The sequence below is a fragment of the Hyaena hyaena genome, unplaced genomic scaffold, assembly GCF_003009895.1.
Source record: "Hyaena hyaena isolate Hyena2069 unplaced genomic scaffold, ASM300989v1 scaffold_204, whole genome shotgun sequence".
NCBI classification, from domain to species: Eukaryota; Metazoa; Chordata; class Mammalia; order Carnivora; family Hyaenidae; genus Hyaena; species Hyaena hyaena.
Genome location: NW_024080837.1, coordinates 1,179,420 through 1,196,978, shown reverse-complemented (window position 1 = coordinate 1,196,978; position 17,559 = coordinate 1,179,420). Strand labels below are relative to the sequence as shown.

The following is a 17,559-nucleotide window of genomic DNA, read 5'->3' as shown; positions in this document are numbered from 1 at the left end:
AATGAGCTGGAAGCTCTCTTGTTGCTGTGATATTGTGTGGTGCTATGATATCTGGGAAAAGATACATCTGATAGGAACTTCTGGATGTCCAGAACTGCCTCCTATAATAGTGCCTGGCTCATCCTTTGGAACCCTTCCCTTCTCCCCTTCATTGTAGCTTTTAGTCAGGGATTTTGTGGCTTAGTTATTTACATCTCAAGTGGCTCTCTGGGCTGTTGAGTTCTTTGAAGATTAGACCACATGACTGAGATTGATGTTTCTTGCCTACCTAACATTCTTTAATCAGGCCTTTCTCTAGCTCCCTTCCACTCTCTTTTGTTCCCCTGGCTGGTGCCATCTTGGCTCTGTTCCTTTTACAAAGCCAATCTTGTGTCTGCTTTTGGGACTTTGTGCCATGCCCTTCACCTGGGACAATTTCCTCCTGGTGCTCACACGGCTGGATCCTTCTTGCCATTCGGATCTTAGAGTAAACATTATTTACACAGCGGACCTAAACCACCCAGCTGGCCATCCTTTGTCACTTACGCTATTTCAATAATCTGCATATTAGTTTTATGATCTGACATTTTTCTTGGGTTCATTGTTTATCTCCTTGCACCAGAAAGTAGTCTCTGTAACACAAGGATGATGTTTGTTTTATTCTCTATATTAGCCCTGATGCCCAGAAGAGTGTGTAGCCCATAGGAAGTGCTTAATAAATGAAAGGACTTAATAATATGTCCCTTATATATTGCTGGCCACATAATTGTTTCTCAAGAAATTATGGTTTTCCTCCCTTCATCTAATTATCAAGGGTACATTTTCCTAGCAATCCCTTTGCACCTCACTATAAAGACCAAGACAAAATCAAACCAAACAAAAAACTCTTGAGTTTAGGTATTTTATTATTATATATTACATATTATGCTACCCAATTGGTTCAGAAAACTAAGGCACTACATTTTATGAATGATGTACAATGAAGATTTTGAAATCAAGGCTGTTCTTTTGGTCCAAAGAGGTCATTAAATGATCATATTGAGTAACCATCTTTCAGGAAAACTGAAGTAGATACTCTTTTTTACAGACAACATTCAATAGATACCTTGTCAAGTTCAAAGAATCAAACCATCGGGAGGGTGGCCATCTAAGGCTTTCATCTGCCCATCTTGGTAAAATGCCAGTGCAGCCTCTTATTCCAAGGACCACAGTTAATCCTCCAATGAGTCAGAAAAATGTATCCTCTTTTCTCTCTCCTTTTAAACTTGCTCCCTAAATTCTCCTTTGTCCCTTAATTCTTTGTCATCTATTAAAATAGAGTTTTAAAGTGAGAATCCATCAGGCTCCATGATACTTTGCTTCTGCTTTTGGTGGAAGGCCCTCTGGCCTGTTCCCTTAATGAACCTCCCCGGTTTTGCAGGTGTGGAATGATCATGTTCATGAGACATTGGGAGTTGACTAAGGAGAACTGCCTTTTGTTTAGAGTTTGAAGAAATGGCAGGAGTAGCACAGCTCAGACAGAGAGACAGCCTACTGCTCTCCAGGTCCCTTCCCAGCATTCTGTGATTGTCCTGCAGAATCTATAAAAGTAGATGTGCCCTCACTAGATGATGGCAGCAAGATGTCACACTGTATTTGTAGATGCATAGGAATAAAGGGAGGGGAAACTCTCTTCATTAATGATACCATACGAATCTGGTTTATAGAAAAGAATGCTGTCGTTTATAGCTGTCGCTATAAGTCAAAGAATAACCTCTTTGGCTTCTATCATTCAACAAGCATTCCCCAAGAGCTTCAGAACCTCTCATCCAGCCTGAGGACACACAGGATAACGTGGCCACCTCACAGAGGGTTTTCTATCTTGTAATCATAAAATTCTTTCATAACCTTCATATTCTCAGGAAGCCTGAATGAACATTTATTACACAACACTTCTACTTTATTTTCTTTTTTTAAAAAAAAAGTGTATTTATTTTGAGAGAGAGAGTGTGTGTGTGTACACCAGCAGGGGAGGGGTGGATAGGGAGGGAAAGAGAATCCCAAGCAGGCTCCACGCTCAGTGCAGAGCCCGACACAGGGCTCCATCTCACAACCATGAGATCATGACCTGAGCCGAAGTCAAGAGTCAGATGCTTAACCCACTGAGCCACCAGGTGCCCCTGATTTATTTTATTTTAAAATATCCTTCTCTACACAACTGTAAGGCCTCGATAGAAGGGTCCCTAATGTGCAATGCCTAGTGTGTAGTTCTAAGGCCGTAGCAGAATGACCATTAGGTTGTCGTAAGTAGCGAGGCACACGTGCAAGTACAAAGTTAGTAAGCAATTGTATTTTCATACCTCTGTGATTATCTATATGTACATGTATGTTAGTTCGGGTTCTCTAGAGAAACAGAGCCAATAGCGTGGGTGTACATATGTGTACGTGTATGTATGCATATTTACATGTATTTGTGTGTGTATGTGTGTGTATATATACAGAGAGAGATAAAGAAAGAGAAAGAGAGAGGAGAGGGAGAGAGTTTATTTTTTAAAAATTGGCTCGTGTGATTTTGGAGGTTGTGAAGTTCAAAATCTATAGATTGGATGGCAGGCTGCAGACCCAGGAAAGAACTAATGTTGCAACTAAAGTCTGACGGCCATCTGCTGGTAGAATTCCTTCTTGCTCAAGGGAGGTCAGTTTTTGTTCTATTAAGGCCTTCAACTGTTCAACTGTTTGGATAGAGCTCACCCATATCATGGAGGACAATTGGGCTTCACTCAATGTGATTTAAATGTTAATCTCACACAATAAATACTCTCATAGAAACATCTAAGATAATGTTTCACCAGGTAGCTAAGCATTGTGGCCCAATTAAGCTGCTACATAAAATTAACTATCACAAGTCCACCTCTTGTGAATTTGGCACCCATATACATCTTCTTAAATTGTACTTAATCTCCATATTAAGATAATAATAAGGTCAATACTTCCACCTAACATGATGCAACTATCCTGCATATAACTGAAAAGCTATTAACTTTTTCCCCAGAAGAGGATGTAAAGTCTTTGTAGGATGTTTATTCTTTTTGGTAACCTATAACTTAAATACTATGATGTAAAGTTCACAGTTCTCAACTACTGTGATATACAGTTAACGCGTCTTATGTTACAGGACAAGGGAGAGAGGGAAGAAAACAAACAGATTTATATACACGCAAAGAAACACAAATATATTTATAACAAATAAGGAAGAAATACTCATGGCAATCACAGTTCTTGTTTCTATAGTTGGTCACGTGGTCACAGCTGGTACTTATAACTACTTTATGTCACTACCTATTTGTCTTCAGTAAGCACCTCAACTGGTCATGATACTTTACGTAATAGGGTGACATAAATCTTTCTCCCCAATGGGGGAGTAGTAGTCCTGTCTGGGCCATTAGTTGTCCTGTCTGCATTGGGTTGTTGTCATTTTCCACTGACTTTAATCACAGCACAAAGAGACTCCCTGAAGGATCTCTTATATTCCAGACATACTCTTCCTTACCTCCACTGTGGAGTAGCAGTCCAATTCTCCTTGGTCTTCAGGACCAGTCATCCAGCCAGCATAGTCCCTCCCTTCTTTGCCTAATGATTTAGGGGCACAAAGAGCCCAAGGAAGCTGAATGGTAGTCTTAACTTCCAGTTCAATGAAATCATTGTTGTGTTTCCCAATGGCAGCATCCCTCCCTTCCGAACCAAGACCTTAGGCCAGCAGGCCATCAAATTAGGAAGACAGGAAGCAAAAACATTGCTCATAGGCCACTAGGGCTAACAGTGAGTGATACCACTACCCATTCTACTACTTGATGTCTGAACCTGTGAATCCCAGCCATGGGAGAAGCAGCACCATATACTGGATGCTGATTCAGAGCATATATAGCCTCCTGAAAGACCTTGCTCCAGCCCTGCAAAGTATTGCCGTCTAGCCGGCACTGTAACTACATCTTCAAAAGGCCGTTCTACTATTTTATCAAGCCAGTTGCCTTGGGGATATGGTAAGACCAGTCAATTCCATGAATATGGGGCCCGGTACCATACTTCATTTGCTGTAAAGCTAGTTCCTTGATCGGAAGCAATGCTGCATGCAATTCCCTGGTAGTGGATAAGGCATTCTATGAGTTCACACATGATTGTTTTGGTGGAAGCATTGCATACAGAAAGGGAAAATCTGTATCCAGAGTAACAAGAGGCTGCCCCTTCCATGATGGGAGGGTTGGATATAATCTACCTGCCACATAGTTGGCAGATCACCCTGGGGAATGGTGTGACATTAGAGGCTCTGGAATGGTCTCTGCTGCTGGCAGATTGGGTACTTAGCCATGGCTATAGTTAGATTGGTCATGGTGAATGGAAGTCCATGTTGCTGAGCCCATGTATAACCTCCATTTTTGCCACCATGGCCATTCTGTTCACTAGCCCATTTGGTGATGACAAAGGTGGCTGGGAAAGAGGCTGACTTATATGCACAAAATGGCTCATCCTATCCACTGCATTATGAAAATCTTCCTCTCCTGAGATCACCCTTTGGAAGTCACTCACATGGAACACAAATATCTTCACATTTTTTGACTATTCAGAGAAGTTTATCCATATTCCTCTTCCCCAGACTTCCTTGTCAGCCATTTTTAATCATTTTCCTTCTACTTACAATTGCCTGACCATCCAGCCAAATCATTAGCTTCCCCCCATGAATGGGTATAGAGTCCCATGTCTGTCCAGTTCTCCTTCCAAACAAAATGAGCAACCAGGTGAACTGCTCTTAAGTTCTTCCCACTGAGAAGGTTTCCTTCACCACTATCCTTCAGCAATGTCCCAGAAAGGGACTATAGCATTGCAGCTATCCACTTCCATGATAGGGTTTATATGTGTCAGCATCTCAGTTATGTCATTCATAACACAAGGGTGTCACAGACAAGCTTCATCTCACATAGAAATATGAAAATGCACTAACCACTTGACTTGGTTCTAAGCACTAAGATTTTTATTTCTTGAGGATTCAACATCATTTGCTGCTTTCTTAGTGCTTAGTAGACTGGAGTATATTTCAGTATTTTTAAAGTATTGCTGGCTAGCTTTGATATTTGGGTTTTGTTGCTTTTCTTGTATGCCCATTCTCCTTTTAGCTAATAATTCACAATATTCTTTGTAACCTTGTGAAAATTGGGCACCGCCTCAGTTTACCAAGCAAAATTCAAAGAAATATTAGTGATGCCCTAACTATACTACTTGACCATCCACATAATATATTTGAAAAATATTGAGTAAAAGTATGGAAGGCATTGTTTGGGCACTGGATAATTTTTTGTAGAAAATTCAGAGGGTCACCTAAAGCGCATTTTATATTTTACGCAGTAGGACCACAACTTGGCAATTTGAAGTGACTGAATATTCCATGTACCAGGATGTGGCACCTTAGTTCTGATCCCTAAAAAAGCCTCAAGAAAATGTGACTTCTTGATATCTGTTAGTTTGGGAAGTGTCCATTATGCCTCCAAAATTGGCTACTCCTAGAATTTCAGGAGATGTAGCAGGACCTTCATTTTCCACCCAGGTTTTTCTGAAGTTTCAAAGCTCTTCCTCAGCCCTGAAGACCACCAATAGGTTCATGGTCTCATCGCTACTAGCAATGACCCCTCAGCTAAGCAGAGATTTTAGGAATCTGTGCACATGTTTACACTTTTCTAGTAATTTCTAGTAACACTTGTTTTTCCTTACTTCCTAACATATGCCTTGTACATTATCAATGTTCAGTAAATATTGGACATATTTAGTGAATAAATCTCTCTGTTGGGCCCACCATAATTTTTCTAACGTATCCATTCCTCAGCTTTAAAACACTAAGATAAATATTAAAAGCCACAATCCTTTGCTCAGGAGACACACTGCAGTGGGAGATGTCTGTTCTAGACTAGGTAACAGGAGTACATTTATTTTTGTTTTTTATTATTATATCCTGGATCAGAACAACGGTTAGCTGTCACAGCCAAATTTTCTAAGAGCATATGCTCTTACTGTCAGACACTTTTGATAGTACTATTTGTTTTTGAGCTGTGATAACACATTCCTTTTAACAAATAAGATTGGTTGTGCCCAAAGAACTATTTGATGGTTTGGCTATGAGTTTCAGATGTATTAACTACTTCTGGTGTGTGTGTGTGTGTGTGTGTGTGTGTGTGTGTGTGTTTGTCTGATAACAGCAACCTTGTTTCATAATCACCCCTTCACAACAGATATAAATAAAATCTAAAAGCAAAAATGAAATAGGCTTTGTATAAAATCACAGGAAAATCACAGAGAAGAAATTAAATTAAAAAGTAGGAATCACAAATAATACCTCACTTTCTAAGCTAAGTAAATACAGTCACTTAAAAAAGTTGCTATAATGTATTTTGCTTATAAAAACTCTATGTTTAAAAGTCCACTATACTTGATCCTCATTTAGAGCAAATGGTAGTCCAGAGAGATAGGATGATTACTGTCAGTATCAACATGGTTATATTCCTCAATTCATAAGACATTGTTTAAAAATCTAGAACACAAGCATTGATCATCATGATAGATCTGTTTATAATTCATTCTCCAAATCATGCTGTTTATATACCTTTTTACATACCAACATAAATCTAGTTTGGCAGGTGCTGTTTAATAAGCCTTGAACTTACCTTTCAAGAGCAAAAGCACTTTCCCCCTCTTTACTGCATTGTAAATACTGTAACTTTACATAGCAAGCTGCTCTTGGAACCATCACTGATGGCCCATTACCTTTTAGCTTTTCCTTTTACAATGGGAACAAACAGCAATGGGAACAAATAGCTAAAGGGCAGAAACGAGCCCAACGTACATGTACATTTTTGTCTAAGCCCCACTTGCCACTCTCCTTTGCCTCCTTCTTATTTCTTCCTACTTCCTGTTTACTCTTCTTAGGATTTTCATTTTCTTTAGGATTATCGGTTTCTGTAAGGTTAATGGGGACCTTGTAAGGTCCTTCAGGTCTGCTATTTTTCCCCCATATCTTTTCTTAAAACAGTTATAGAGGATTAGAATTAATATTACACACAATGCATTAAGTGTATTTATATATTATATATAACATACATTATTACATTAATACTACTAAAATGTTAACTTTTTAATATTTTGAAAATATTTGAAAGCACATTTCCATAAGGGTATCATGGAACAAATACAGTAGACCTAGCTAGATTACTTCCAGGAATAACAGTGAAAATATCTAACTCGGGTAGCCTTGTTGGAAGAGATACCACTGGATCTAACATCTTATCTTCCCCACATAAACCAATTATTTTTCTTTACAGAGCCATCCTTTCTGATTTTGACTGCTTTCTGATAATTTGTCTCCCAGAAAGATGGGATGAAGGCATGTGGCTGGATCATTGCAGACTCAGGGCCATTTCTAAAAATAACCCAATCACTACTCACCTTAGTTCTGTTGTTTTCATGTGCTCCTAGGTATGAAGGTTCATAACCCACACACTAAATTCTCTTTTTCTCTTTGTTTTAACATTTGAAACTATGGTAGATGCATAAAAGTTGGGGTTTTTATTTGACCAACACCACCAGCCTCACTTCATGGTCCTCATTTGTGAACACAGTCTATCGGTGTGAAAAGGACCTGAAGAACTATGAACGTCCCTACAGTATTGTGGACAACCCATTTCTTGAGCTGTTTCTTGTTTATTTTTTCACTGGAAGCGCCTCTACTTCCAACACTATCTCTCCCTTGTGAATTAGCATCAATTAATAAACTTATTCCATAGACCATGGTCAAATGCAAGTTTTTTAAGGACTAGCTCTTGTGCACATTCTAAAAGCAGGCACTATGGTGATGCCAGGGGCATACTGATGAGCAGAAATGAACACATTCTACCCTGTAACTTCTACAGGGCATCTACTACAACACTAACATCAAGTGATTATACTAAGTGGTAGACACTATGCTGTAGTGTTCTTTTAATGTAATTTCTCAGTTAATCATCATCATAATCATATGAAAATCTTACTTATCTGTTTTTAAGACCTGAAGCTTAAAGAGCCAAATGTTAGTCATGTGAGGCAACAAAGCTAAAAGTAGCAAAATCAGGTTTTTCTGATGCCAAAAGCTCTGCTTTTAACCAGTGAAATGATCTGCCTCTCCATCAGGTCGAAATGAAAGTCCTCCCCATATCCGTAGGCAGCCATAATTAGTTTAACTTGGCCTTACACTATTTTGTTTAGTCTATCTGTGTCTGTACAGTTTATCTACCTGAACTTTCAAGGGGAAAAGTATTGCTCCTTTCCCTAGAAGCCAGCAGAGTGCTGGGTAGGAAGGGATATAATACAGCTCCTTCCTGTAAAACAAACCCTGCATTTACCTTACTTTCTCCCTTTCGCCAGCTCCCCCTGCCCCATGGCAAGGCCACATCTCATCCTTGACTTTCTGCTCTTTCCTCAAACATTTGTATCCACATTCAAATGACTTTCATTGCAAAGCTCCCCTCTTACCTTTGTGAAGCTGTAGAGAGAGAACTGGAGGAATTTCCAGACTGATTTCAATTCTGTATTTTATTATTGATGACTCAATATTTAGCTTTTGGGCAAAGCACTTAACTTCTTCAAGTATCCTCTGGGTTAACACCCATTTTGCTAATCCCCACAAAACAATTGGAAAGATCAGATGAGGTGAGGTGTGGGAGGACAATTTGAAAACTCAAGTGTTTTATGTTACTTAATACCTACAAGAACAGTGCACCTGAACTAGTAATATTAAAGTTTCCTCTCAGAGCCAAAATCTTAATCAGTGGAGGAACTGATGGCCACGTATTTCTGAGGACAGAAAGGTGAGCTCCCAGAGTGGCCCTGCTCATCGAAGTCCATGCCAAGGTCCCCAGCCCACACTGAGACATTTTTTTTTCTTTTTGAAATCCATTTGCATTTTCTTTATATTGTCCACTTGCATCTTCATTGAATGAGAGCTTCTGTTAGAGTTGATTTACTTCCATTACTTCTACGTTTTACAAATGAGCTTGCTGGAAGCTCCCTGTCTTAAGTTCCAAGTCTACTGTCATTTCTGAACATTCCAGGTATAGAAACTTCTTCATATCTTCACGCTCCTCCTACCTCCCATGCATCCCACCCTTTGCACCCAATACCTCCCTCTCTATCCTGCACTACCCCTTTCCGTGGGCCGTTTCATCCCTGAGATAGCCTGTTTTCATTGACCAGTCACTGACCGACACTCTTTATAATGTACCATTTTAAATTTGAAAAATTATTTTTCTTAAAATTTTGAAAACTATGTTTATATTTGGCTAAACAAAATGCTTCTGTTATTAAGACAACAATCCCCATCTCCCTTTCCATTTATTTTTCCTATGACAGATATATAACCTCCTGAAATAACTGTCTCATATATTATACATGATGTATTATGGGACACTCTTCTTGGGCCAAAAAAAAAAAAAAAGGCTGTCAGAAACAGAATATTTCAGCATGTTTAAAATAATTAAATACACTCGGACATTTTAACATCAGCTGCAGCCAAAATCCACTACATTTTAAAATCTGTTGTCAGATTAGTCTGACGCAAACTAATAAAACAAAATGTTCGTCAAAGTGTGAGAAAAATAACTTTGCTAAAATTATGAAGTCGAATTTAATCTACTTTTCTTGCATTTTTTTAGGTGAGAAAATTTTCTGGTTTACTTTCAGCTGAAAAAAAAATGCCCCTTAATGCTAGAAAATTCAAAGACTTTAAACATGGATCTGGATAAAATGGGCACAAGGAAACACTGTGTGAAAACATTTAAAAAGAGTCCCGGGAATCAGAAAAATCAGCGACTGTGAAATACTGTTAGTCTAGCCTTGGGTAAAACAGCAGAAATAGCAAGTAATTTTGATCATAACCAAGAGGAAGAGAACATTTTCAGTTCAACGAAGGCAGAAACAGATTTTGACCCAACTGCAAAGCTTCACAAAGCTAAACTCTGAATTTACCCAGTACGAGGGAAAGAGGTGGGAAGCTTCTCTGTGCTGAGCTAAACTGGGCCTTGCAGTCACACATTCACACACTTGGCAACAGGACGATGAGAAGGATCGGATTTGACAAACTTTTGCAGTGAAACATAAATGCTAGCTGAGCATGACTCTATCTTTAAACGGAGGAGTTTTGAAATGATATTTTGCTACTCACTGGAATAAATAACTCACCCTTGAACTTGTAACTGCCTAAACCATTGTAAAAGGTTAAAGTCATGTATAAACCAAGTGTCCTTTGCTTCACAGATCCTTGTGAAGGTGATATTTTATCGAAATGACTCGGCCATGTCTAAGCTTCTCCCCAGCTTGAGGATTTTATGTCCATCCATATGTCTATTTTCAGGAATCTTATCAGTCTTGTGTCTAGGGAGCCAGATAGCAGTCGGCAGTGAATAATGAACTTCCGGTTCCGGGAGAAAAAAAACAGCTTCAGGTCCAGTAAAGTAGGAGATAGTAACAGCAGTGACAAAATAAGATATATTCTTTTTTCGACCCACGACCCACGGTTTGTAAACCCTAAATAGAGCAGGGGCATCTGTGTTCAGGTTTCTAAATGACACACTTCTTTCTATAAGTAAAAAGAGCTAACATAAATTGACCGTGAGCTATATGCTGGGAGGACATGGTTCAGAGGACTTTTACGTGCATTATTTCCTTTAACCCTCACAGAACTCTGATGTCTGTATAAGTACTCCATTTTTCCAGGCGAAAGAAAGGGAAGTAGAGAAGGGTGACAATGTTTGTCCAGGTCACACGGATAATAAGCACTGAAGGTGGTGGCCAACTCAGGAGGCCACAGCACTGACCACAGCAGGGGGTAAAACCGTGGGGGGGGGCGGGGTCAGGCTGCTCTGCGCATGCTCACTGGCAAGCATGGCCAAAAGGCTTGCTGGTCAGTTCTGACGTGAGTGAGTCCCGGGGGCTGAAAGAGATGTGGTTTAGAAAGGAGGATGGTTGTGGCTACCGGATCTGTGACGGAGGGGAATTAATACCGTATTTGATGTTGAGAAAGGCTTGAGTTGGAGAAAGAAGGGCAGTCAAAAGCCCATTGAGTGCAGAGTCCTTATGATTGTGTCCTTGGTCCTTTCAAAGCCTTAGTTTTACTGCTGTTGCCTTCGGTGGCATTACGTGAACTCTGGGATTCCTTGCTATGGGTAAAATGACCCTTATTACTGAGATAGCTACCATTTTGTAGTTCCGACCTGAATATATGAGGTGAGTCCACTTAAAAGATTTTCATGTATCCATAGATTTTTACTAAATGGTTTATCTTTCATAGCAAGAGGTGAAGTCTACACCCGGCTAACTTGTATCAGATGGAAAATTTCTATGGAAGCAGATCATGTTTAACTTGTATCACATTCTTTTTTGTTAGATAATGCCATGCTTTGAGGGGTGAAACAACTGTTTTCTAGATATAAATATGAGCGTATTTTGCTTTTTAAGAAAAAAATCTAGATTATGTTTCTTCACTTTTAAAGTCTGTATAATGAAGTCCTCCCTCTCCTTATATTAAATCACCGATCTAATTTTACATATTCTTTGGAAGACTGAAATAGTTCTGTAGTCCATATGTTTTTAAACTATGAATCACTTTGTTTCTACGTTTGGTACATAAACTATTACTGCTGCTCAATAAATATGAATATATCACTTTAGAGTGATTTCTGCATCCCCAGAAATTTGGGCTGAATTTTAAAATGTAATGACTCATGAGAAATTGTAAAGAAACAAAGCACAATCCTGAAAAACATAAGAGAAATTTCATTTTTATTCCTCTGGGAAAAATGTGCACACTAATGTTTCTTACTCTTTAATTTTTGCCTCAAAGAAAGGTAGACATTTTGCAAATCTCAAAGATAGAATTACATTTTCTTGTTAAAACGTGACTTGAAATAAAAGCCCAGGGGGAACTTTGAGAGGTTACATTTTCCTACCTGGCAAATCAAGTGTCTAGTCAAAATACTGACCTTTGCCAAGGAGACCTTATTGTTTAACCACTTTATTATCCGGATTCCTCTAAGCAAAGAGCATGATCTGTGTTGTCAGTAACAGTACTGGGAAAAACATTTTGAAAGTGCAGAGAAACTCATCCTACCTTGAAATTCTGATTTAAGAGAATGTCACAGGCCTTGGCAGGACCAGCAATCGAAAAACAAAGGTGTGCAAAAACAAACAACTCAGGTTTCAAAGGCTAAAAACAAAGAATATAGGACAGAGCCTAAACTTGCGTAGCCTGTTTGCTCATTGTTAGAACAAATGGCTGGGATTGCTGGAGAGTCCAGTCCAATGAAAACAAGTGTGGGTGGTAGGATTACGGGCGATTAATTTTCTTCCTTTCTCTAGTTTCTATTTCTCTCCCATGATGAAATGCTACTTCTAGATTATGGTTGTTTTTTAATCTTTTTTTTAAACGTTTTTATTTACTATTGAGAGACAGAGAGAGACAGAGTATGAGCAGGGGAGGGGCAGAGAGAGGGGGAGACACAGAACCTGAAGGAGGCTCCAGGCTCTGAGCTGTCAGCACAGAGCCCAATGCAGGGCTCGAACTCACAAACCGTGAGATCATGACCTGAGCCGAAGCTGGACTTAACTGACTGAGCCACCCAGGCACCCCTCTATATTATGTTTTTTTAAAAAGATTTTAAAATTACTTTTGTTTCTCCAACTACCATATCTGCACGTGGTAACTGAGCAAGGCATTTCTGTTCTCTGACAGTCATACAAAAAGGCAGTGAGTATGATGGGGTGCCTGGGTGGCTTACTGGTTGGGCCACCAACTCTTCATTTTGGCTCTGCTCATGGTCTTGTGGTTCATGAGTTCAAGCCCCTCATCAGGCTCTGTGCTAACAGTGCAGAGCCTGCTTGAGATTCCCTCTCTCGTCTCTCTGACCCTCCCCTGTTGTGTGCTCTATCTCTCTCAAAATAAATAAATAAATCTTTTAAAAAGACAGTATGAAAATCTAGACAATCTCATCTGATTTCAAGGTGCATGAGCCCTCAATAATTCTTTATTCAAAACAAATAATTTTAAAATTTAACATTTATTTCTATCAAACAGTGTGGACTAGTTACACCTAATATTTAACTCTACTTAAAGTATGTATCAAGAGACTATACATTAGGTTAAATAAGTGAAATCCTCTGATGGTGGCTGTCTTCGAATGGAAACAGGCAATTTGCTGAAATATATTTTCCATAAGAAATGATGGAATAATTTTTTCACAATTCTTTCAGGAGTTGGTAAAAGTTCACATAATGAAATTCATACTGTGACTAGAATATTGCCTTCGTGAAGAATCCATCTATGGACTCCTACCTTTGTGTGTTGCAGAAGGAGGGTTATAAAGTTGTGTTAGCTTATGTTATCCCTGAATGGAATTACAGGCATTTAGGAAAAGTTTTGGTTATAGTGGTGATATGCTGAGGAAGGAAGAACGCGCTGCAGCGCAGAAACCACAGCAGAAGTAATTGCCTCCTGGGGTGCCTGGCTGGCTCAATCAGTCAAGCATCCGACTTCAGCTCAGGTCATGCTCTCATGGTCCCTGAGTTCGAGCCTCACATTGGGCTGTCTGCTGTCAGCACAGAGCCCGCTTCAGAAACTCTGTTCCCCTCTCTCGGCCCCTCCCCCACTTGCGCATGCTCTCTTTCTCTCTAAAAAGTAAATAAATGAACATTAAAAGAATAATAATTACATCCCTCAGATTCAATTTTGGAGCAAACTACTAATAGATTAGAAGGGTTTAACTTTTTCAACCTAACATAGATTCTAGTTAAGACACATCACAGTCAAACTGACAAAAGCCAAAGATTAAAAAAAATTAAAGCAGCCAGTGAAAGATGACACATTATATTCAGATGTTTTGTGCTTATGGATTGGATGAATTAATATCATCAAAATGTCCATACTACGCAAAGCAATCTATAGATTAAATGCAGTCCCTATCAAAATACCAATAGGATATTTCACAGAACTAGAATAAATAACCCTAAAATTTGTATGGAACCACAAAAGACCTGAATAGCGAGTACAATTTTGAGAAAAAAATAACACAGATGGAGGTATCACCAGGCACCCTTATATTTACTGCAGCATCATTTTCAGTAGCCAAACTATGGACGCAGCCCAAGTGTCCACTGACAGATGAATCAATAAAGAATAGGAGGTGCACATATAGAATGGAATACTACTTAGCCATAAAAAAGAATGAAATCTTGCCATTTGCAATGACATTGATGGAACTACAGAGCATGATGCTAATTGAAATAAGTGAGTCAGAAGACAAATGCCATATGATTTCACTCATATATGGAATTTAAGAAACAAAACAAATGAGCAAAGGAAAGAGAAGACACACACCAAGAAACAAACTTTTAGCTGTAGGAGAACAAACTGATGGTTACCAGAGAGGAGGTGGGTGGGGGGTTGGGTGAAGTAGGTGATGGAGATTACAAAGTGCACTTGTCATAAGAAGCAGTAGATGATGTATGGAAGTGCTGAATCACTATATTGTATACCTGAAACTAATATAACACTCTATGTTAACTATACTAAAATTAAAACTTAATAATAAAAAAGATGGAGATACCACAACCCCAGATTTCCAGGTATACTATAAAGCTGTAACAATCCAAACAGTATAGTACTAGCACAAAAATAGACATATAGATCAACAGAGCAGAACAAAGAACCCAGAAATAAACCCGCAATCATATGGTCAATGAATCTATAACAAAGGAGGCAAGAATATACAATGGGGGAAAGACAATCTCTTCAATAAATGGTGTTGGGAAAACTGGACAGCTACATACAAAAGAATGAAATTAGATCATTATACACACTATACAAAACAAAAAGTGAATTAAAGGCCTCAATGTGAGACTTGAAACCATAAAACTCCTTGAAGAGAACATTGGCGGTAATCTCTTGGAAATCAGCCTTAGCAACATTTTCTAGCTAGATGCCTCCTGAGGCAAGGGAAACAAAAGCAAAAATAAACTATTGGGACTACATCAGAATAAAAAGCTTTTGCACAGCATAGGAAACCATCAACAAAACAAACAAAAAACCCAGCCTACTAAATTGGAGAATATATTTACAAATGACATATCTGACAGAACTTATGCAACTCAACAGCAAAACAAAAACAAAAAACCACCACCAAAAACATATAAACTGATTAAGAAATGGGCAGAGGACCTGAATAGACATTTTTCCATAGAAGACATACAGATGACAACAGACTCTTGAAAAGATGGTCAACGTTACTAACCATCATGTGAAAATGAAAATCAAAACCACAATCACCTTACCCCTGTTAGAGTGGCTAAAGTAAAAAACAAAGTAATAACAAGTGTTGGTGAGGATGTGGATAAATAGGAACTCTCATGCAATGTTGGTGGGAATGTAAATTGGTGCAACCACTGTGGAAAATAGTCTAGAGGTTTTTCAAACAATTAGAAATAGAAATATGATTTGATCTAGTAATTCCACTACTGGGTATTTACCCAAAGAAAAGAAAACCACTAACTTAAAATAATACAATAAACATACATTCTTATGTTTATTGCAGCATTATTTACAATAACCAAGATAGTGAAGCAATCTAAGTGTCCATTCATAGATGAATGGATAGAAAAGATGTGGTCTATATATTCTTATGGCTTAATAATATTATATATAATATAATATATATGTAATATAATATTATATGTATTGTATATACACACACATATAGATGTTAATATTCTGAATGAAACAAACGAACAGTGATTGCCAGATAGGATTTAAAAGGAAAATCTAACTATAAGAGAAGCACTTTAACTGTAAGACACAGATAAGTTGAAAGTAAATGAATATAAAAGATACGCCATGTGAATGGTGGAATGAGAGGACTGGCTTGGCTATCTTAATATCAGAAAAAAACAGACTTCAGACAAAGCCTTTTACCAAAGATATAGTGGGACACGATCAATTTGTCAGGAAATCATAACAATTATGAGAATATATGTGCTTAATATCAGAGCTTTGAAATATTTGAAACAAAAAATTGACAGAAGTAAAGGAAGCCAAAGATAATTCCACCACCACCATAGATAGAGATTTTAATACCCCCATCTCAGGAATTGACTGAACAATGAGCCCAGCCCCTCCCCCAGAATCACTAGACATAGACCCTAGTGTAGGAATGAATTACTGTGGACGCTCCTTGTTAGATGAGCTGCTGCAGAAGGGACATGGTATCTTTGTAACCCCACTGATGACACAAAAATAATAAAATAAAAGCTTTTTAAATGAACAGATCTGAAGTATCTCTATTACGATTTCTCTGCCTATTCTGCATCAGTTTTTCTTGCAACATAATTTTTCCAGCCCCCAAAAGTGCATGAATGCTATTTTCTGGACCTGTCCTGGACAGATTCCCCTCCCGTTCCAGTCTCTCTACATAATTTTAAGAACATTTATTTTTTAATTGTGATGTTTTGTTCTACGTAGCTTCTTCACGCCATATGTACTACAGGTCTGAATAGGGGTATTAGCCAGAGGCTGGCTTGTTTATTTTGTGGTGGGACTATACTAATGGACCAAAATGATGGCATAAACAGGCCAATTCATTTTCATGTTTTTCATCTGTGTTCAAAAGGCAGAAAACATGAGAGAACAATTTTTATTTTTGACAGACGCTATTGATAGGAAGTTTAGACTATAAGCCTGGTCTTTGAAGAAAAGACATCAGAGAGTTTTATACTCCCCTCCTGCTTCTGCTAATAGGCATAGTCCCTCACTCCCTTTTATAAGGAAAAGATAAAAGTAGGGGTTTAACCCATGTTGTTTCTCACGAGATCGTTTCTTCTTCTGAGGAAGCGTGTTACAGAATTGGGCCAACAGGCTCTCCCTACTCCCAGCTCTGGTGTTTTCTGGTTGTGAGCTTGGGATAAGTCAGCTAACCTCTTTCAAGGTCTGATTTTATCTCTCACCCAGGGACAGTGTGGATAGGCCGCCCCTCAGGGTTGTCGCAAATACTATATTAGATTTTTGTGAACGCACTTCCTTCATAAAGCCGTGAGGCCTAATGCAAATATTAGGTATCATCTCTACTACTCTCTTCCTGCTCTCTATTTAATTAGATCCTATTTAATTAGAAAAGGTGAAAGCTCTAGTAACATTCTCTTAAGTATGTTAGCTCCTTTGGCTTAACTTTCTCTTTTTAATTCTCTTTTTCTTTGCCTTGTACAATTAGGCTTCATGTCTCCACAGTGAAAAAAAAAAAAAAGGAAGATAAAAGTGTTTTCTGTTTCCTGTAAGAACACACCATACTCTTTTTTCTGAGGATAGTTTTTACTTACACAACCTGAAGCATATTCTCTGATCTCAGAAAGTGACATTGCTCTGATTCTGACTAGACTTAGACCCCTGGATTGAGAGCACAAGGAATGCCTCCCCTCCATGAAGTATCCTCAAGTGTGACTCACCCTGGGGTTTTTAATCCCCTTCTTCCTCTGGAAGAGAAACTGGGGCCA

At 38.6% G+C, this 17,559-nt stretch overlaps 1 protein-coding gene across 1 annotated transcript in view; it reads right to left on the bottom strand.

The window, feature by feature from the left end:
* SGK1 (serum/glucocorticoid regulated kinase 1) overlaps window positions 1–17,559 on the bottom strand; it is a 112,687-nt gene that overhangs the window by 15,423 nt on the left and 79,705 nt on the right. The window lies entirely within an intron of this gene.